The sequence below is a fragment of the Anomaloglossus baeobatrachus genome, chromosome 3 (genome assembly GCF_048569485.1).
Source record: "Anomaloglossus baeobatrachus isolate aAnoBae1 chromosome 3, aAnoBae1.hap1, whole genome shotgun sequence".
NCBI lineage: Eukaryota > Metazoa > Chordata > Amphibia > Anura > Aromobatidae > Anomaloglossus > Anomaloglossus baeobatrachus.
In genome coordinates this window covers 643106354-643129865 of record NC_134355.1, presented here as the reverse complement: position 1 = coordinate 643129865, position 23512 = coordinate 643106354, and the positions used below count along the sequence as shown (strand labels likewise).

At 46.9% G+C, this 23512-nt stretch overlaps 1 protein-coding gene across 3 annotated transcripts in view; it reads right to left on the bottom strand.

The window, feature by feature from the left end:
* Nucleotides 1-23512, bottom strand: part of TDRD15 (tudor domain containing 15) — a 161521-nt gene that overhangs the window by 44560 nt on the left and 93449 nt on the right. For all 3 annotated transcript variants that reach the window (XM_075338789.1, XM_075338791.1, XM_075338790.1), the window contains exon 2: nucleotides 23039-23097. The gene's annotated coding sequence lies outside the window, so the exon portion shown is untranslated. The remainder of the gene's footprint in view (nucleotides 1-23038; nucleotides 23098-23512) is intronic.

The following is a 23512-nucleotide window of genomic DNA, read 5'->3' as shown; positions in this document are numbered from 1 at the left end:
TTTCATATTGTAAGGTTTATTGGTATATCTAATTCCTGGTGTGCACATGGTTAAATGCAGAGCTTTTTTTTCTCCTTATGTACTGTGTATACAGCATGTTGAGTGCTGTGTGTGTATGGCATGTTGAGTGCTGTGTGTGTATGGCATGTTGAGTGCGGTGTGTGTATGGCATGTTGAGTGCTGTGTATGTCTTGTGCGTGTGTGTGCTGTATACGGCATGTGAGTGCTGTGTACAGTATACAGTATCTCCTGTGCATGTGTACTATATATGGCCAGTGTGTGTCGTGGGTGGTGTAAAATATGACAACTGTGTGCAGTATACGGTGTGTCAGAGCGGTGTGTGTATGTACAGTATCTCCTGTGTGATATATATGATTTACCAATCTGCGCTTCAAACAAAGACAAACCTGGAAAAGCAGTTGGGAGAAGCAAACATCACAGCGCACCAAAGAGAATAAGCTCCGGCAGCCACAGTAGAGGTATAGGGGTGAGTTAATTGTTTGACCAATTATAGCAGGATCATTTTCAAGTTGATAATTTTGTGCGGCCCCCGAAGGTTGGTAGAATTTTCCAAATGGCCCCCGGCAGTAAAAAGGTCCCCCATCCCTGCTTTAAGACCACAGCGTCCTCCTGGTTTGAGCTTCATTGGTGGGCGGAGCTACCGCGCGGCCTGCTCAGTCCCACAGATGAAGGAGGCGCAGTGCCAGCCAACGACCTCAGACACTGTGTGGGCCCCCACTCCTCCGTGATTGAGCGGTAAGTGCTACCCCCCTCAACCTGTATACTCCCACCCAGCCACCCGGTTTATGGGCCCCAGTGAGCTGCATGGGCTTCCCCCCCCTGGAGCCGCGTGTGCGGGCCCCCAGGAGCCGCGTGTGCGGGCCCCCAAAAGTTGTGTGTGTGTCTATATGTGCAGCAGAGTTGTGTGTGTGTCTGTGTGTGTGTGTGTGTGTGTGTGTATCTGTCTGTATGTAGAAGAGTTGTGTGTGTATGTATGCAGCAGCTACAGAGTTGTATGTGTCTGTATGTATGCTGCAGAGTTGTGTGTGTGTCCGTATGTATGCAGCAGAGTTGTGTGTGTGTCTGTATGTATGCTGCAGAGTTGTGTGTGTGTCTGTATGTATGCTGCAGAGTTGTGTGTGTGTTTGTATGTATGCTGCAGAGTTGTGTGTGTGTCTATGTATGCTGCAGAGTTGTGTGTGTGTCCGTATGTATGCTGCAGAGTTGTGTGTGTATGTATGCATGTATGCAGCAGCTACAGAGTTGTATGTGTCTGTATGTATGCTGCAGAGTTGTGTGTGTGTCCGTATGTATGCAGCAGAGTTGTGTGTGTGTCTGTATGTATGCAGTAGAGCTGTGTGTATGCATGCAGCAGAGCTATGTGTGTCTGTATGCATGCAGCAGAGCTGTGTGTGTCTGTATGCATGCAGCAGAGCTGTGTGTGTCTGTATGCATGCAGCAGAGCTGTGTGTGTCTGTATGCATGCAGCAGAGCTGTGTGTGTCTGTATGCATGCAGCAGAGCTGTGTGTGTCTATGTATGCAGCAGAGCTGTGTGTGTCTGTATGTATGCAGCAGAGCTGTGTGTGTCTGTATGTATGCAGCAGAGCTGTGTGTGTCTGTATGTATGCAGCAGAGCTGTGTGTCTGTATGTATGCAGCAGAGCTGTGTGTCTGTATGTATGCAGCAGAGCTGTGTGTCTGTATGTATGCAGCAGAGCTGTGTGTGTGTGTCTGTATGTATGCAGCAGAGCTGTGTGTGTGTGTCTGTATGTATGCAGCAGAGCTGTGTGTGTGTGTCTGTATGTATGCAGCAGAGCTGTGTGTGTGTGTCTGTATGTATGCAGCAGAGCTGTGTGTGTCTGTATGTATGCAGCAGAGCTGTGTGTGTGTGTCTGTATGTATGCAGCAGAGCTGTGTGTGTATGTCTGTATGTATGCAGCAGAGCTGTGTGTGTGTGTATAATAGGCCTACATGTGTGTAAAAAGGTGAAAGTCTAGGACTAATAGCAGCAGTCTACAATTAGATCTTTGATTGTAGTTCCATGAAAAATAAATAATTTGATGGTTTTCCAGATTTTTGAAAGTTTCTGGATTATCGACGGCAAACGGAGGGGGGCGGCAAATTTGATGACCGCCCCGGGCGGCAAAAGCAGTAGCTACGCCACTGGCTAGAGTTCAACTCTAGAGATGAGTGAATCCGAGGTTTGATATTCGTACCAAACAAAGACTTTAAAAAAAACAAAAAAGCAAAACAGAGTTTGGGTGCTTTACGTATGAACTTCACTTGCGTGAGCATCGCTGTGCTTGGGTACACTCGGTGCTCAGTTCAGGGTGAGCCGCTTGCAGTGTTTGACTGGCTTAGTGACTTCCATTGGGGTTTAGGTCAAGATCTGGTCCCAAACTGATCTTAATGTAAAGTTCATCTGACGCTGCAGAATCGAACTTGCTCGGGTCCGATCATCTCTATTCAAGTCCGCTGTCTATCATTTTTACTTTACCTTACTTCTAGAGACATTCCTAAATTTGCACAATAAAATCCAAAAACATAAAAAGCACCAAAAAACACAAACTGACCTGTGGACAAGAACATAAATCTGTCATAAAAGCCTTATCTGGACTGGGAACTGCATTTGGAGTCAATCGATTTTTTAGGATATGTTCCACATTCATTTCTCTACCCTTAATTTGCTAAAAATCCAAATTAAATAAAATAAAGTGTTCATAGACTTGTACTTTGTACCTGTTTGTTCACAATGCTAGAAAATTGCAACATGAAAACACATTTGTCCTCACGGGTTTGTAGCAAGACCTGGCAGATGAGAAGTTCAGTTAGCAGAATATCGCAGATCACATATTTAGGCTATGTGCATCTTTTTTTGACCACGAAGATGCAGCTTTTTTATCTTTGTAGTAACTACAAAGAGCAGTGTTTTTGGCCTAAAAAAGACGCAGGAGTCCTCCACCTGTCAGGCCTCTACTGAAATGAGTCACCGTCAGGGGATGTGCGGTGATAGCTGAAGTCCTCCACCTGTTACAGCAAATCCATCCGCGACTGAAGTGAGCGCGAGATCAGCGGTGATTTCAATCAGGTGATGTGCGGTGACAGCTTCAGTCACCGCTGATCCCGCGCGGCTCACTTCACTTGCGGCCTGACCCTCACAGCGAGCAGTCATGTTCTATGGCCGCTCGCTGTGATTGTCAGATGTAGAAGAGCTGGATGCGTCGTGGGACCTCGTGTGGATTACGTCGGACCTGGAGTGGTGTTTTAGGGCTTAATAAAGTGGTGAAAGAAACGGCTTTTTTGTGTTTTATTTCAAATAAAGGATTTTTTGGGTGATGGTGTTCATTTACTGTCACTTATAGCTTAGTGATGAGGGGGTGTCTCAGACGCCTGCTATCACTAAGCTAGGACTTAAAAGCAGCTATGGGCTGCTGCCATTAATTCCTTATTACCCCGATTACCACCGCACCAGGGCAATCGGGATGAACTGGGAAAAGTCCTGGGACTGTCGCATCTAATGGAGGCGGCAATTCTGGGCAACTGCTGACTGATATTTTTAGGCTTCGGGGGCTCTCAATAAGTGTGAGACTTTATCTTGGCTACTTATTAAAATTGGGGGGGACCGCACGTCGTGTTTTTTTTTTTTTTTAAATTATTTAATTTACTATATGATATAGACCCGCCCACCGGCGTCTGTGATTGGCTATAGTCAGACAGCTGTCACTCAGCGTGGGGGCGGGTCTGCCTGCAACCAATCACAGCCACAGGTGAGCAGGGAAGGAGTGAATATGTTATGAGCCTAATGAGCGGCCGGCCGGTTCTGGAAGATAAAAGAGCAGCTGCAGCAAAAATGTGACAGCCGACTAGTGATCGGTGAGTATGAAGCGCTTGCTCCTACCCCTTTGCGTCAAATTATGGTCCCCATAGACTTTATATGGGGAGCTGTATCTGGCCAAATACCAGTGATTATTCCCCGCCGACCCGGAGTCTAGACAGAAAAACGCACTAAAACATGTAAAACAACAACTTGCGTTTTCATTGCAGTTTTACACACCTCATTGAATTCAATGGATGAAAAACGCCATAAAAATTTACATGCTGCATCTTTGTGGTCACCACAAAAACGCAGCCAAAAAAAACTGCACTGTGCGGACAGCAAAAATGAAATCTCAGACTCTGCCGGGGAAGGAAAAGCATGCAGTTTCGAGACCAAAACTGGACCCAAAAAACACACAAAAATGTGGCAAAAAACGCAGTGTGCACACACAGCCTTAGACAGCACGCTCATACAAGAGCCACGTTCCTGTAACCAGTATCTACATGTATGAAGCAAACAACAAAAGAGGACAGGCAGCGAATGTTATACCCCTCATAAGCCAACAATAAGAGAGGGGACGTAGCAAATTTTATACCCCTCATAAGCCAATAAGAGCGGGGACGTAGCGAATGTTATACCCCTCATAAGACAACAACAATAGAGGGGACTGTAGCAAATATTACACCCCTCATAAGCCAACAACAAGAGAGGGGACGGCAGTAAATGTTTATAACCCTCACTCACACAGCAGTATCCGGAAGCGGAACCAACGGACCAAAAAGGAGCTCAGAATTTCAGACCCGTAAAAGCATCGGCAATCGATGCGAAACGGCCGTAGTCTTTGTGCACGCTATCCCACTATCCTCCCCCAATGCCTGAATAAAGGTAACATCTGATTTTTCTGCAAAATCTGTGAGTGCTTTCTTTTTGCTTAAATATTGGAGCTCAGAATTTACAGAGAACACAAAAACAAAAACGTGTGACGCCTGGTAATTCTAATCTATGTATTCATTTAATTCAGTAGCACAATAATAGTACTGACCAGAAGAATAACATTACCAGGTCAGTTTTACTACACATATGCCACAGTGACTATGAAGCCAAATTTTGGCAAATAGTTTTACCCTTTTGGAGTTTTCTTCCCCCCAGTTTTTCAGTATAGTATTTAATAAAGTGAACAACGTCACTAAAAGCTACAACTCCTCACCCACAAACAACCTATAAAAAAAATGTAGGGCTCTTGGGAGGATGTAGAAGAAAAAAATGGAAGTGCAAAAAAAAAAAAAAAAAAAAAAAAAAAAAAGAAAATTTGTCATGGAAATAAACAGCGTTTTAGTAAACAAGCCCCATGCATCCATCTTTATTCTGAAAACATTGTGAATACGTTCACCAGAAATAAATACGGTAGATGTATTGCCCTTTGGCCTCATTTAGATGACAGTGATTTTTCTTGCCCGCAAAAAAAAAAAAAATTGATTTAAGTCAGTGATTTGGTTAGTTTTTACCATCAATGTTTATCAGTGATTTTATCACTTCCTTGCAGAAAAAATAAATACAATTCGCAAAGCTTCAAAACAGCACAATGAATGTACACGGATGGGATCTGTGTGTGGTCTGCGGTCTGCACAGACCCATACTCTAAGGCTATGTGCGCACTAGAGCTTTTTACCTGCGGATTTACCCGCGGATTTGCCCCGGAAATTTCTTGAGAAATGTCTGCAATCTTTGTGCAGACATTTCCCATGAAATTCAATGAGAAAAAAAAATAGCTGTGCGCACTGTGCGGATTTTTCTCAAGAAAATTTCTTGAGAAAATTTTCTCGAGAAACTTTCTTGAGAAAATGTGCATGTCCATTAATTTCCGCAGGTACCTGCGGTATTCCGGGGGTATTCCGCAGGTAGCAATGATGTGCGGTATACCACCGGAATAGCCGCGAATTACCTGCGGGAATGCTCATCGCTGCCTGCGGTTTTGCAGGAAGCGATGTCATTATGCCAGGAAGAGGAGGCGGAGCAGAGTAAACACAGACGTCGCACTCCCTGGACGCCGCACAGAAGCACTTCCGTGCGACCTCCAGGTGCCCGTGCAGTCTGTGTCCTGCTCCGGCCTCGCGGCTGCCTGCACTGCAGGGTGTCAGTGTCTGCCCGCAGTGTCAGCAGCCTGTCACGCGGCAGCGCAGGCAGACACTGACACAGGCAGACACTGACACTGCACTGCAGGATGTCAGTGTCTGCCCGCAGTGTCAGCAGCCTGTCACGCGGCAGCGCAGGCAGACACTGACACCCTGCAGTGTTGGGAGCCGCGGGGATGACGATCGCTGCTGTCAGGAGGTGAGATCATTACCTGCTGTGACGATCTCCTGCCTCCTGACGTCAGCGCTGTCTATGCCCGTCTCACGAGCGGCCCGAGACTGTCACTAGCGGTGACGTCACGGGCTCTCGCGATACTTCTGACAACGCAGTCAGTGACAGCGCTGACGTCAGCAGTACAGGAGATGATCACAGAAGGTAATGATCTCATCTATGCTCCTGACAGCAGCGCTCGTCATCCCCTGCAGTGACCTGAGCTGACCTATTGATGTTAGCTCAGGTCACTGCATTGCTCTCCCAGCCAATGGGGAACATTCTGTTCTTCATTAACTGGGACAGCGACTATGGTATGGATCGCCGTGGGACCCCCCCCCCCTATTGGATTACGCCGGACGTGGATTGATTGTTCTTTTCAATAAATTGGTTAAAGAGGCTATGTGGGGAGTGTTTTTTCAAATAAAACTTTTTTTGTTGTCTATTTTTTAATTACTACTGACTGGGTTGGTGATGTTGGGTATCTGATAGACGCCTGACCTCACCAACCCCAGGGCTTGATGCCAGGTGACATTACACATCTGGCATCAACCCCATATATTACCCCATTTGCCAACGCACCAGGGCGCGGGATGAGCTGGGGCAAAGCGCCAGGATTGGCACGTCTAATGGATGCGCCACTTCTGGGGCGGCTGCGGCCTGCTATTTTTAGGCTGGGGAGTGTCCAATAACAGTGGACCTCCCTAGTCTGAGAATATCAGACCCCAGCTGTCCGCTTTACCTTGGCTGGTGATCCAATATGGGGGGGACCGCACGTTTTTTGTTTTAAATTATTTATATAATTTAAAATAACAGCGTGGGGTGCCCACTGTTTTGGATTATCAGCCAAGGTGAAGCTGCCAGCGGTGGTCTGCAGGCTGCAGCCGTCTGCTTTACCCAAGCTGGCTACAAAATATGGGGGGACCTCACGTCGTTTTTTTTTTAATTATTTATTTATTTTATGGCTAAATACAAGGCTAAGCACCCTTTAGTGCCACATGAAAGTCACTAAAGGGTGCCAGCTTAGAAAATGCAGGGAGGTGGAACATTATATAGGTTTTTCTCATCTATCTATCTATCTATCTATCCCTCTATCTATCTATCCCTCTATCTATCTATCTATCCATCTATCCCTCTATCTATTTATCTATCTATCTATCCATCTATCCCTCTATCTATCCCTCTATCTATCTATCTATCTATTCATCTATCTATCTATCTATCTATCTATCTATCTATCTATCTATCTATCCCTCTATCTATCTATCTATTCATCTATCCATCTTTCCCTCTATCCATTATCTGTCTATCGATTATCTTTATTATTTATTGCAGGGACAAACCTGCGGTAAATCCGCGGTAAATCCGCGGCAAATCCGCGGCAAATCCGCATGCGTTTTTGCCGCGGATTTTTCCGCAGGTGCGGAAATCTTCCACTCCCAGAACTTTCTCAAGAAATTTTCTTGAGAAAATTCACATTTCTAGTGCGCACATAGCCTAAGGCCCGTTTCACACGTCAGTGAAAACCACTGACGTTTTTCACTGGCGTGTAAAACACGCACATGTCCCTGCGTGTGTCGTGATTCACGGCACACGTGGGTTGTCTAAGTGCAATCCGGGCTCCGTTCTCCGTGCCCCGTGATTGCACTTAGAAATCAACTCACCTGTGCCCGCTCCCGCTCTCCGTGGTGCTGAATCCTCCCGTGATGCAGCATCCGGCCGGCGGTGACCCCTGCAGCAGCTGCTTCCGGGTCGGCTGTGTTGTGCATCATTAAGATGCGCGACAGTAATCAGCCGGCTTAGAAGCAGCAGGGAGGACGGGCAGCAGAGAGCGCGGCTGAAGCCGGGTGAGTTAAAATGTTTATTATTTTAAATGCACGTTTTTCTCTGGCACGTGTTTCACGGACCACACCACTGCGTGGTCCGTGGAACATCAGTGATGCCAGAAAAAAATGGACATGTCTCCGTGCGGCAATCACGGACACGCGGGTACGCCGCACGGAGACACGTGCAGTGAAAAATCACTGACGTGTGAGCAGACCCATTCATTATAATGGGTCTGCGTATGTCAGCGATTCTGGTACATTTAAAAAAAAAGCACAAACGTACCAGAATCACTGACGTGTGAAAGGGGCCTAAAGGTTGCTTTACACACAACGATATCATTAGTGATCTCGTTCGCAATGTGACACACCCAGATCGTTGTTACGATTTGCCGAGATCGCTCATAGGTCGTTTTGTAGCGGTCACACGTACACATCTCACAAACGACGCTACATCGTTCAGCGATATATTGTTTGACCAAGGCGGTCGTGTGGATGTTGTTCGTCGTTGGCAGGGTGTCAAACGTACGAATATGTCTGCTGCGTTCCAAACGACGAACAATATTTTGAAACTGAACGACGTGTCAACAATCAACGATTTTCACCCTATTTGCGATCGTTCGGAGTCGCACACAGGTGTCACACGCAACGACGTCGCTAACGATGACGGAGGTGCGTCACTGAATCCGTGACCCCGATGACATATCGTCAGATAAATTGTAGAGTGTAAAGCGGCCTTTAGGCCACATGCACATGTTGAGTATTTGGTGACAATTTTACATCAGAATTTGTAAACGGAGAGCCACTGATTGACGCAGGACTCAGGTGACATGGGAGAGCGAGTGCCGACACCCCTGGACAGTTGCTGTCCCCGGGATTGGAGTATCAGGATTGTTATTTCTATAAGGGGGAAAATATGGTGATTGAGAATGGGGTTGTCAAAGTAGTGGACAAACCCTTTAAAGTTGTCATCACTTCTCTCTGCTCCGTGCTACTCTGTGCTGCTCTGTTCTGTCCTGGCTCAGTCTTGCCCCGTGCTGGCTCTGCTCTGCGAGGGGGCGGCAAGGCACAGGTTATTCTAAGATGTGCTTCAAACAAATGGCGCCCGGAAGCAGCGCGTGCGAAGATGGAGCTCTTGAGCCAAGAGCTCTATCTGCGCACGTGCAGACTCTGGGCGACATTATTTGAAGTCCTTACCACCGACATCGTCAGAATGGCTTGTACCTCGCCGGCCGCCGACCACCGAACAGAGCTCCTGTGAGCCCTCTCAATCACCACCTGGTAAAAGCTACATTTGGATTTTTAGACGCACCCCTCATTTTCCTCCAAATTTTTTGGGAGGAAAGGTGCATCTTATAATCCGAAAAATATGGTGTATGTGTGTGATATATATATATATATATATATATATATATATATATATACACACACACATCAGCCAGAATTGACATTTCTTGGTTTTGCAACATTTCAGTTAAGTCGAGAGCTTTTCCTCCATTTCCTACATTAGCAGATGCTCTTTTCTGAAATTATTTTGGCCAGTAGAGAATAAAGCACATTAATGGCTAATCCTTCCCCAGTAAATCTTTAACATTGAGGTTCTGTTTATAAACAAAGCAAGTGACCTAGAAATCTGCACGACTATTAGTCAGTCCCCAAAAACCACATAACGCAACACAGGAAAACCAGCAACACCCAGTTCATAGCCCCAGTCTCAAACTGGTACAGTGCCAGCGGCTGACAAGACAGTCGCAGTGTCGAAATGTCGTCCTCACAGGTCTGTTTCATTCTGTGTCCATTTCTGTTTGTACCTGGAAAGGTTTCTGACAAACTCACAAAATGATCATTTATTAACTAAGAACGACCACTGAACCGCGGACAACATTCCACTTACCACCAGAATTGTGAGTCTGCCATGGGCATAAATCAAGTAAAATTCTGTCCTAGCCAAACACAAGAAAGTATTTTATTTTTAAAAGGAATCTGTCAGCAGGTTTTTGCTCTGTAATCTGAGGACAGCATGATGTAGGGTTTAAGACACAAATTTCAGTAATGCCTCTCTTATCAAGGATCACTTGCAATAACTGTTTTAACACCAAGACATTATCATTGCTGGACTACATTGCCTCATGCCTGGTAGTGCGGCACATCTTCTGCTGTGACAAACAGCTGTCTATAGACACTGTACATAGAGAGTCAGGTTTGGCCGGGGACAGCTTTCTCAGCTCTGCTACATGCCAAATCTAGGTTACTGCACAAAACGCAGAAAAGGAAGACTGTTTTTTTTGCCGCGCTATGAACCACACCGCTGAAGATTTCTTAAGATATTTTTATTGAGCCATTCCAACGTGTTTCAAAGGCATAACCGCCTTCTTCCTCAGGGAATAAAAAACATACCAATACAAAAAAACAGGGTTTAAATAGAAGTTTCACAGTGAGGCCATGTTACCAAGAATGACCTCATTTCCCCATGACTCAGACACGAGGAGCAGATCTACGTCATGATCAGAAAAAAAGAAGAGGAGGGGGAGGAGGGATAAAAGGAAAAAAAGAAAAAAAAAATTTTTGTTTAAATACATATAGATTCTGCATGCTTTGATGCATTGGATGAAAGGAGATTCATGTCCAACACGATGATATGATAGAAAAAGAAAATACAAAAAATTATATATGATAAAAAATTGTCATAAAAATTGTTTTATCCAAAAAGATGTGTATTTATTTATGTGTATTTATAAGTTCATTTCTTTTGATAAAAATAAAAAGGGGTTTTTTTTGGGGAGAAGAAAAAGGGATTTGAACCTGCAGAGAAGGCGTCGGGACGAAAGGAGAGAGGCTGCCTCCCTAACCATTACTCTGCCCTAGGAGCATACTGAGAAACAGAGGCTCAGATAGGATGTCCTCAAAAATTCCTCATTCATTTGGTTTTAGAATAATATATATGTGTATACAAAATGTTCCAAATTTTACCCCCATCTTTATTTGGGGATAATGTGAGGAACGTGAACAAGCGGGTTAATTCTCTGAAAAAACAGTGCACACACAGTGTGGGCAGAAAAAAAAAATTTTGTATTGGTATGTTTTTTATTCCCTGAGGAAGAAGGCGGTTATGCCTTTGAAACGCGTTGGAATGGCTCAATAAAAATATCTTAAGAAATCTTCAGCGGTGTGGTTCATAGCGCGGCAAAAAAAACAGTCTTCCTTTTCTCCGTTTTGTGCAGTAACCTAATTTTTGACGGGGCCGCTGCTGAACCAGCCTAACACTCACATACATCTTTACAGGGGTTGTGACTGGCACAACCAGACCAGGTGAGCGCATCCATTTTCTACTTCAAACCCAAATACCGGATAAGACCCTATTGCGCCCTTGTTTTTCCCTACTACAGAACATGCCAAATCTAAAAATTGTGTGTCAAAACTGCTGCACCCAGTAAACTAAAGGCTACTTTACACACTGCGATATCGGTCCTGATATCGCTAGTGTGGGTACCCACCCCCATCTGTTGTGCGTCACGGGCAAATCGCTGCCCGTGCCGCACAACATCGCCCAGACCCGTCACACATACTTACCTGCCCGGCGAAGTCGCTGTGACCTGCGAACAGCCTCCTTTCTAAGGGGACGGTCCGTGCGGCGTCACAGCGACGTCACTGAGCGGCCGCCCAATAGCAGCAGAGGGGCGGAGCTGAGCGGGACGTAACATCCTGCCCACCTCCTTCCTTCCGCATAGTGGCCGGGAGGCAGGTAAGGAGAGCTTCCTCGTTCCTGCGGCGTCACACGGAGCGATGTGTGCTGCCGCAGGAACGAGGAACAACCTCGTTACTGCTGAACTAACGATTTTTGAGAATGGACCCCCATGTCACCGCTGAGCGATTTTGCACGTTTTTGCAACGATGCAAAATCGCTCATCGGTGTCACACGCAACGGCATCGCTAATGCGGCCGGATGTGCGTCACCAATTCCGTGACCCCAACGAGTTCGCATTAGCGATGTCGTAGCGTGTAAAGCCCGCTTTAGTGATACATTGTTGGATTCAGAGTCTTTTTGGCTATACAATGATGCACTCAGATCAGGTAGCAAAAACCTGCCATTCCCCTTAAGATGTAACTAGCCAAATACAAGACGTAAATGAATTTCTCCATGTACGGAGGTAAAAAAAAAAATAAAAAATATTGCAAAATGGTGAAATTTCAGCTGCCACTGTTTAGATGAACTTTGGACAATTAAACCAAAAAAGATTGTATTTGGCATCTCAGGCACTTTTCTCTTGATTTGTTGCGTTTTTCACACCCCTCACTCTTCCCATAGAGCAGGGTCTTTATTCTGCTTCAACAATTAACATAAGAACAAAAAATAGCTGTAAACTATCTGTACAGGGACTAATCTGGAGCTCCTCCAGCAGCAGGACCCGTCACCGGATTCCTTCCATCATAATCTAGCTCCAGTCTGACGCCGAGTACACACACACACACACACCTCTCAGATTTACAGGCAACCTTCACCAAAATGTTTCATCATAAACTGGACACACCGTATAATAGTGTCTGAAGAGCGGACTAACACACTTTTTTTTTTTTTTAATTTGCCTCGCCATTAGAGATATTAGCAATTAAAATATTTGGCAACTAATGAGTTAACACTACAAGTGGGTGTTAATTGTTTAGGTCTCCCAATATAATGGCGACCAATCATAAGCAGGCAGCAACATACTAGAGAAAAAATATGCCCCAAACATAGCTTAGAGCATGAGGGGAACTACTCCCCTACCTCTGTGCTCATGGGGAATCTCCTTGCAGCTCCTTAAGGCCCCGTCACACACAGAGATAAATCTTTGGCAGATCTGTGGTTGCAGTAAAATCATGGACATATTGTTCCATTTGTACACAGCCACAAACCTGGCACTGATTGTCCACAATTTCACTGCAACCACAGATCTGCCGCAGATTTATCTCTGTGTGTGACAGGGCCTTTAGTTTGCACCACACTCCTGGGTCAGGGGCCACCTGAGCACATGACGTACAGGCTGCACTGATATTGGTGACAAGAGAGAGTGAGAGAAAAAAAAAAAAAAAAATCCCGGATCCGGATCGTGCAGCCGGATTCCCGCGTCCAGGTCGGACCCGGATCGGACACTGAAACTGCGCGGATCCAGATTTTTACAGTTCGGATCCGCTCAACACTAACCAGGACTCTGGAGCAGCTACCCCTCCTCACTATCTGCTGCAGATTAAGGAGCTGACAATATTTACCAAGAGCATGGAGAACGGGGAAATTGCCACGAGACACAAGCTTTAAACTAAGGAGGGGGCGTGTTCTTTCTCTAATTGCTAAACACTTCTGATTGGTCAGCATCATAAAAAGGGAGAAAAAGTACACACCCCCAGTGAAAACATAAGTTTTTGCGTTCAAGTGGGTATTAACGCAATATTTGCCAACTACTTTTAATGATAAATTTTGCACAGCTCCACAAAAATGAGTAGTTAAAGGTGGTACAAGAGTGTGCCGCCACAGTTGGTCAAAATCATGAGGTGTGCTGTTAGGCTATGTGCGCACACTGACGTTTTTACACTTCTCAAAAACAGTGGTTTTTGGCCGCAAAACACGCACAAAAACGTATGCGTTTTGGCGCGTTTTTGATCACTGCATTTTGCTGCGTTTTTCCAATGCATTGTATGGGTGGAAAACGCAGTAAAACGCAGGAAAGAATTGACATGTCCATTTTTTTTTTTTAGCTCAAAAACGCAGCTAAAAAACAGTTGTGTGCGGACAGCAAAAAATAACATTTTTGTGTACTCACCATAAAATGTCTTTCTTGGAGCCTTTCATTGGGGGACACAGGACAGTGGGTATTATGATGTCTCCAGGGAGGTGTGACACTAGATTTGCAAAAGTGTTAGCTCCTCCCCCCACAGCATATACCCCAGCTAGGCAGGAAACTAGCTCAGTTTGCTGTAAAAGCAGTAGGAGAAGGACAACCAAAACCACAAGGGTGGGAGCTGTGTCCCCCCAATGAAAGGCTCCAAGGAAGACATTTTACGGTGAGTACACAAAAATGTCCTTTCCTTTCTCGCCTTTTCATTGGGGGACACAGACAGTGGGACGTCCCAAAGCAGTCCCTGGGTGGGAACTGAACTATTAACAGTGTATAACATCAGACTAAGAGCTGACTAACAACTACAACTGCAGTGAACACGTATCAAAACACTGTCAGAACCCGAGCAGTGGCCACTTATAAATGGGCCACTGCCGCCTGAAGGACTTGTCTTCCAAGAGCAGCATCCGCGGAAGCATGCGTATGCACTCTGTAGAATTTTGTTAACGTGTGCACACTGGACCAGGTAGCGGCCTTGCAAAGTTGGGCCGACGAAGCCTGATGGCGGATAGCCCAGGAAGCACTCACTGCTCGTGTAGAGTGGGCCCGCACAGATTGAGGGGGAACAGAACCTCGTGCTTTGTATGCCTCACAGATGGCAGTCCTAATCCATCGAGAAATCGTGGATTTAGAAGCCGGATTGCCCTTTTTGTGTCCTTGTGAGAGGACGAAGAGGGCACCGGACTTGCGCAATGGCACTGTTCTGGAGACGTAGATCTGCAGAGCCCTGACGAGATCTAGAGTGTGAAGGGCTTTTTCAAAAGAGTGGACCGGGACCGGGCAGAATGACGGCAACACAATGTCCTCGTTTAAGTGGAAAGAAGATACGACCTTCGGGAGAAAAGCGGGGGAAGGCCACCTTATCATGATGGAAAATCAGGTAAGGTGAGCGACAGGAAAGAGCCGCTAGTTCGGACACTCGCCTGATCGAGGTAATGGCGACTAAAAAGGCAACCTTCCAGGACAGTCGTTGAAGAGAGATTTCTCTCAGAGGTTCGAAGGGAGGAAGCTGAAGAGCTCAGAGAACCAGATTCAGATCCCAGGGATCTAAGGGGTGGCGATAAGGAGGGACCAAATGCGCCACCCCCTGAAGAAAGGTACGGACCTGAGGGCAAGAAGCCAGCCGCTTCTGGAAAAATACTGACAAGGCAGAAACTTGTCCTTTAAGGGTACTGAGAGCTAGTCCCAAGTCCAGACCGTCTTGCAGAAAGGCAAGAACATTAGGAATTGAAAAGGTAATGGGAGACCGATTATGACGGTCACACCAGGAAAGATAGGTCTTCCAGGTCCTGTGGTAGATACTGGCGGAGGAGGGCTTCCGAGCATTAAGCATGGTATGAACTACCTTAGAAGAAAGACCTGATTTTGCTAGAATCAAGGATTCAAGCGCCACGCCGTCAAATGCAGCTGTGCTGGATTCTGGTGGAATATAGGACCTTGCGACAGAAGATCCGGAATGAGAGGAAACGGAGGGAAGATGTACGGTAGGCGGAACTGCGCCCACGGAAAGACTAGGGCGTCGGAGCCGATTGCTAGCGGGTCTCTCGACCGGGATATGAAGGGACGTATTTTGGCACTCATTCAAGACGCCATGAGGTCCACATTCAGGAGTCCCCAACGAAGAGTGATCTGATGGAACACTTTGTCGTGGAGAGACCATTCCCATGCCGCTAGACCTTGCCTGCTGAGAAAGTCTGCGGCCCAGTTGTCTACCCCTGGGATATGGACAGCTGAAATAATGGGGATGTGCTTCTCTGCCCAAAGAAGAATCCTGGATACTCCCTTCATTGCTGCCTTGCTGCGAGTTGCTTCCTGACGGTTTATGTAAGCCACGGCCGTGGCATTGTCTGACTGGATCCGAACAGGGAGGCCCAATAGTAAGGGTTGAAAATTCTGAAGGGCCAAAAATATGGCTCTGATCTCCAGAACATTGATGTGCAGGGAGCGCTCGGAAGGAGACCAGCGTCCGTGAACAGTGTGGTGGGGAAACACCGCCCCCCAGCCTATCAGGCTGGCATCCGTCGTGACTACTTGCCAGTGGACCGGGCGGAAGGACTTCCCTTGAGATAGGGATGAGGCTTGAGTCCACCAGATGAGGGAGCTGAGCGCAGACCGAGATAGGCGGACTGACCGGTCTAGGGAAGCTGGATTCTTGTCCCAGGAGGATAGAAGATCCAGTTGTAGAGGGCGCAGATAGAATTGGGCAAAGGACACGGCTTCTATGACCGCCACCATCTTGCCCAACACTCTCATTCCATTCCGAAAGGATGTGTGACGGCAAGAGCGGAGGGATTGGATGGCCCGGATCAGGGAAGACCTCTTGTCCTCTGGAAGAAAAACCTGGGACTGAGCCGTGTCTATCAGCATACCTAAAAAAGTGATGCACTGATGAGGAATGAGGGATGACTTGTTGAAGTTGATAAGCCACCCTAGCCTTGACAGCGTGTCTAGGCAAATCTGCATGCTTTCTGAGCAAACTTGAAGAAAGCTCCCTTTGACAAGAAGGTCGTCCAAATAGGGAACGACCAGGCTGCCTCTGGGGTGTAAAATGGACATGACGGCCACCATGACCTTTGTGAAGACCCGAGGCGCAGTGGCCAGCCCAAAGGGGAGGGCCCTGAATTGGAAATGACGGTGTCCTACGGCAAAGCAAAGGAACAGTTGATGAGAGACACATATGGGATGTGTAAATAAGCATCTTGAATGTCTATGGAAGCTAGGAATTCTCCAGGTTCCATGGCGGCTAGCACTGCTCTCAATGATTCCATTCGGAGGGGCACTTGAATGATAACATTTGCTTTCTGTAAAAAGGCTATGGCCTGAAATAAGGCCTGGCTTTGCGTTTAGGACTTTGGAAGACGAGAACGCAGAAACCTGTTGGCCGGCAGGGAATGGAAATCGATCTTGTAACCTGAGGTGACGATTTCTCGAACCCAAGCATCGTGAGTTTGGTCTAGCCAGATATCCCGAAAAAGCAGAAGCTGCCCTCCAACAGGAGTCGGATCTGAGGGATACCTGGCGTCATGCTGAGGGGGCCTGTACAGAGCGAGGTTCTTTGGGTTTAGGTTGCTTGGAGTGGGAACGCCAAGAAGAGCCCCTTGAGGGACCGGATCCTTGATCTGAGCGTTGGGACGATCCTTGTGCTGATGGTTTTGGGGGGGGCAGGCCGAAAGGACTGCGTGCGCCAAGGAGATTTTTTTAAATTCCTGGATACAGGCCGCTTTTGAGGTAGTATGGTACTTTTACCACCCGTCGTCTCAGATATGAGTTTGTCCAGGGATTCTCCAAACAGACGCAGGCCATGGAAGGGGAGTGTGGAATGGGATTTCTTGGAGGCACTGTCCGCATTCCATATTTTTAGCCAAAGGACTCTGCGGGCAAAGACAGCATTGGCCGCCGATAGGGCTGACAAACTAGCTGCATCTAGGGAGCCGTGAAGAAAATAATTAGAGGCTAGAGAGAAGAAATCAAGGATCTCAAAAGCCGCCGGGGGAATATTACAAGAGCGAAGCATCCTGCGTAGGTTGTTGCTCCACACCCCCATAGCTCTCACGACCCATGTTAAGGCAAACAGGGGGCGAAGAGAGAAGCCCGAAGCCTGGAAAATAGATTTGACCGCAGCATCAAGTGCGCGGTCGGACGAGTCCTTGAGAGACGCGTTGTCTGAAACAGACATGACCGTGTGTTTAGCCAGTCTGGATACTGGCGGATCCACAACGGGGGGTACTGACCAGGGCTTAACCATTTCAGAGGGAAAGGGATAAGCGAATGAAGAGAAGGGTTTTTTATTAAACCTATCAGGGTGATCCCACCGTTTAGATATAATTTGCCGGAAAACCGGATCCTGAGCAAAAGATTTAGGAGGCTTCTTGGCCCGCTTGATTGCCGACTGAGAAGTCGGGTCAGGAGGCTGATCAGAGATCGACAGAGAGTTATTGACAGCCGAAATTAGTGTGTCTTCTATATGCCTAGACTCAGAAAGGACATCTGAATCAGAGTCAGAGTCTTGAGAATCGTGACTACTAAAGGTCACGGAACCTCGGTCAGACTGACTATCGTCCGAGTCGGATGAGGCGTAGAGGTCGCAATGGCGCCTTTTGGAAACAGCCTTTTTACGTTCTGGGGAAGAGGGACCAGACGAAGCAGGCGGGCTCCTCTGAGGGAGCTGGGCCGGTGGGAGCCTGAAGACGGCTGGGATATCTGAGCGGCAAGGTCATCTAACCTTTTAGACATTAGAAGAGCCCATGCAGGGATTACGTCATCAGACGGGGGTGCTGCCTGGCCGGTGGCCGGAGCAGAATCCAGAGACTGCACGGCATCCTGGTCCGGCAACGGGGTCTGTTGTGACACGGTAGAAGGGGCATCGCAGCCTCGGCATAGTGGATAGCTTCGGCCATTAGAAAACGAGCGTCCACAGGTGGTACAGGCATAGTACAGGTCCGTAGAGGACGCCTGGGAAGCTTTATTACCCTTGCGGTTACGCATGTCAGCAATAGAGTCCTACAGCCCTATAGGGGTAAAGTTATATGAGTGAGGAGCCATTAGCAATATTATAAAGTGACTGCTATGCACAGCCGTTATATAACGTAGCAAAATGGCATATACTGTCAAACAGCCGGCATATACCTGCAGGCAGAGCCAGTATATACCGCTAATAGCTGATATACACCGCTAGCCAGCAGGCACACACCGCTAGAGAGACAGCGATATACCGCTGAGCAGAGCGGTATATAATGATGCAGAAGTGCAGAGCCAAGGAGGCAATCTCACCCGAGTCTGCTCCCCACGTGGAAAATGGCGTCCAGTGTTCCTGGCAGCATGGAGGAGAGAGACGGCCCCCGGAGGCTGATTGGTCTCAGGGCTGGGACTAAGTGTGACGGCCAATCGGAAAGGAGCTGCTCCTGATTGAGGGAGCGGCTTCTAGAGCAGTGAGGGGGCGTTGCTAGCATGCAGGCCGAAGCTGGGGGCTAAATTAATGGTGCTCCCCGGGATCACGGCCTGCATTGCCCCACCGGCGCCATTCCAGGCGGCGGTTTGGATGCAGGGGACAGATGACTCGTCGTCTCCCTACCTGCTCCTGGCTCCATCTGAAGACACGCCGGTGATGGATGCGGGGATCTCAGGGACGCATCTTTGGCTCAAGGCTGAAGCAGGTCCTCGGCTCTGCTAGCCCTCTGGAGCTACCTTGGTGTGAGGTGCTTCCAGGGAGCCTGGAGGGGTACGCAGACCCGACCACTTGGGCGCGAGGGAAGACAGACTGCTTGTGCACGCCAGGTTTCCTCTGCCCGTACACGGGGGTGGTAAGGCACCATGGTATGGCCCCTATCAAAAATAGAATGAATAAGAAAAAGAAAACAAAATAAAAAGTAAAAATAAAAACAAAATAAGCTGGCCTGAGGCACCTCTGGTGGAGCTCAGTCCAGACATGTCAGCCTCCCTGCTAACACTAGAAAAAAACTGAGCTAGTTTCCCGCCTAGCTAGGGTATATGCTGTGGGGGGAGGAGCTAAGTTTTGCAACTCTAGTGTCACGCCTCCCTGGAGACATCATAATACCCACGGTCTGTGACCCCCAATGAAAAGGCGAGAAAGGAATGAAAACTCAGACTTTGCTGGGGAAGCAAAATCATGCAGTTTTGAGTCCATAAACGCATCCGAAAAACGTGCAAAAACGCTCAGTGTGTACATAGGTTAGGTTAGGTTCCTTAAGTCAGAAATCTGATTTTGCTTTGCATACAACAGCGGAGTAGAAGAAAACTTGTATGTTGAATGCAACTTGCAGTAAAGTCTAGTAGACCTAGCCTACGGCTATGTCGCACCTAACCATTTTTTTGTGGCATCAAAACCACTGCCTTTCAGGCCGCTAAAAACACACAAAAACGCAATCGCTGCAAAAACGCAGCGGTAAAAACGCGTTTTTCCAATGCATTGGAAGGGTGGAAAAACGCAGCAAAACGCAGATAAGAATTGACATGTCCATTTTTTTTTTCCACTTCACAAACGCAGCTTTAAAAAGAGGCTGTGTGCGGACAGCAAAAATGAAAAGTCATAGACTTTGCTGGGAAAGCAAAGTCAACCACTTTTGAGCCCAAAAACGCAACGCAAAAACGCAGTAAAAAACTGTGAGCACACACCCTTAATGTTTGTTGGACACAATTGAGTGTGCAGTGAAGTTTTCTGTATTATTATAGCGCCATTTATTCCATGGCGCTTTACAAGTGAAAGCGGGTATACGTACAACAATCATTAACAGTACAAAACAGACTGGTATAGGAGGAGAGAGGACTCTGCCCGCGAGGGCTCACAGTCTACAGGAAATGGGTGATGGTACGATAGGTGAGGACAGAGCTGGTTGCGTGGTGGTGTACTGGACTAAGGGTTATTGTAGGTTGTAGGCTTGTTGAAAGAGATAGGTCTTGAGGTTCCTCTTGAAGCTTTCCACGGTAGGGGAGAGTCGGATATGCTGAGGTAGAGCATTCCAGAGTATGGGGGAGGCACGGGAGAAATCTTACACGCGATTGTGGGAAGAGGAGATAAGAGAGGAGTAGAGAAGGAGATCTTGTGAGGATCTGAGGTTGCGTGCAGGTAAGTACCGGGAGACTAGGTCACAGATGTAGGGAGGAGACAGGTTGTGGATGGCTTTGTAGGTCATGGTCATGTATCTTCTGTGTTACTGTGCCATCTATCCGATAACTTGTTAACCATTTAGATGCAACTATCACAAACTGCAGATTATAACAGGGAATCTGTCACCAGGTTGTTGCTACCTCATTTGAGAGCAGCATCATCTAGAGTAAGATAACAGCGATATATCAATCTGTTTACCAGGTCTTGCAGTTGTAATACAATCAAGCGTTTTCTCTGAGGTGTGGCTTGGCTGCCTGACTGGATGGAGGCACACTAACTGAGCTCCTGTCTAGCTCCTTCTAAAGCAATGAATAAACAGCTTCTCAGCACTCCCAAGTGACCACATTGCTGCAAGAAAGCTGGACCTACCAGGGGACATGTCCAAAAGAAGAAAGCCACGCTCTAGACTGGGTCCCCATATTTTGATTCCCAGCGCAGATAAACCATATAGCTACAGACTTAAGCCCTCAGCGGTGTGCGTTATCTTAGCAGTGTATGAAAATATGAAAGCCCCCATGCAGTTTCTTTAATTATTTAAATAAAAAAAACTATGTGCGGTCCACCCCCCCCCCCCCCCAATTTTGATACCCAGCCAAGATAACGCAGACAGCTAGTGGCAGGTATTTTCAGGCTGGGGAGAATCCATGGTTATTGGGCTCTCCCCAGCCTAAAAATAGCAGCTCGCAACTACCCCAGAATTGTCGCATCCATTAGATCAGGGGTCTTAAACTCAGCTGGGTATATGGGCAGCATATTAAAAAAAAAATGTTGGGGGCCGCATTCTGTGCAGGACAACGTGGCATTTCTTTGGATACCATATTTTTTTTTCTATACACCTTTGGATCACTTTTTTTCAATTTTTCACTCGTTTTTAATTTTTTTTAAATGGCATTCATCGTATGAGGTATGGTACAGTTTTATAGCTTGAATGGTGAAAAAAAATTTCATGCTTTATTTAGATTTTTTTGTTTTACATTTTATCCCCGTCTTGTAAGTATTATTGTCTTATAATTAGCACCATATAGTAATTTCCTGGTCCTCATCCTGTTATGTGCCCCATCCCTGTCCACATCCTGTAGTAATGTGCCCATCCTGGTCCCTCTTGTTCTATGTGCCTCATCCACATCCTACAGTAATGTGCCCCATACTCATCCCCATCTTGTAGTAACGTGCCTCATCCTTGTCCCCATCCTGTAGTAACATCCCATTCTGTAGTAATGAGAGAGAGAGACAGAGAGAGACAGACAGAGTAAAAAGTTTACATACACTAAGTACTATGCTTTTAAAGAATATGGGACATTTGATGATGTCATGTCTTTGGAAGCTTCTGATAGGTTTATTGGAAAGATCTGCGTTAATTAGAGACACACCTGTGATGTATTTTAATGCACACCTGAAACACAGTGCCTCCGAGTAGCATCAAAAGTCAAAAGAAATCTGATTCATCCTTGGGTGCAATTTCCAGATAACTGAACAGGCAATCAATAAATTGATCCCTGAAGCTGCCCGTAGTCAGGTCACCAGTGATTACATCACAGGGTCTCGATCAGAGGGGTGGGGGAGCACGATCCCTCAACCAATTCCCTAAGTGCCGCGATCAATATCGCACTTAAAAGGGTTCTCGCAGGAGAGCCTGAGAACGTCCTGGGCTCAGAAACGCCCGCTCGGCACTTGCAATCTCATTAGCCTGTGTAATTATACGGCCATCTTTAGGCCATGCTCACAGGTAGAGAAGATTTGCTGTGGATTTTTCATACCAACCTTATCAGAAGGAAAAGTCACACGTGCTACAATTTTCTATGGATTTACTGCAGGTTTCACTTTTTGCTCTGCAATGCAAGAAATACAAAATTACGGTAAGGCTGCTTTCACACCTCCGGTTTCTGCAATGCGGCACACTCCGGCACTTTGCAGGAAAATCGCAACCGGTTTTTTTTGCTGCCGGTTGCGATTTTCCTGCATAGACTTTAATTAGTGCCGCATTGTGCCGCATGGCCTTGCGTTCCATCCGGTTTTTGCCGCATGCGGCGGATGGAACGTTGCCTGGCACGTTTTTTCGTGCGGCAAAAAAAAACCGCATCGCGCCGCATTTGGCCGATGCGGCGCATTTTTCAATGCATGCCTATGGCGGCCGGATGCGGCGCAATGCGGCAATAACCGCATCCGGCCGCCGCATGCGGTTTTTGCCACTGCGCATGCTTTGTAGCATGCCGCAAGCGGCAAAAACCGGACTGGCCGCAAAGGAAAAACTTATGCAAAGGATGCGGTGTTTTCACCGCATCCGTTGCATAGCTTGCACAGCCGGATTGAGCCGCAGAGCTCAAGCCGGATGTGTGAAAGCAGCCTTACTCTTCACAAATAATTGCCATCTTTTGGATTTTCTGCAATGTGATGACATTTATTTAAATCTCATCTACTTGGGAGCTATTGTACCACGCAGTGGGTTTTCCACACATAAATCGGCAGCAAATACGTGAGAACAATAGGCAGAGCTGCGCTGAATACCTGCCTCAAATCATATCGCAATATGGGAACATTCTACAAAATACTCAATCATTACCTTTTTTCATTCACTTCTTTTTTTTGTTGCCGACAAGGACTCCCAGTCTGAAGTGTAATCTGGAAAACATAACAGTGAAATAAAAACTTTACCAATTTATATTTTTGGTAATTACAGATTTACAGTGATTTGCTGCAGTTCTAATGGGAATTTATCAGCAAGTTTTTTTGCTAATCTGACAGCAGCATAACAGGACACGAAAGCCTAATTAAAGGGATGTATCACTGACTGGGATGTGTGTCGCAGTTTCAATTCAATCAGTGTTTTGTCTGCTGGAGATTATCACTACAGGACTATATGTCATGGGTAGACCAGTCAACCTAATCTGCATAACCCCGCCCCCACCACATGGATTGACCACTTGCTAATATTGCAGAGTGTAAACAGGAAGCTGCCAATCAGGGGGTGTGGGCAGGGTTTACCCAAGGCTCAGCATTCATAGCTCTGCTACATCTACAATAGACAAAACAGGTA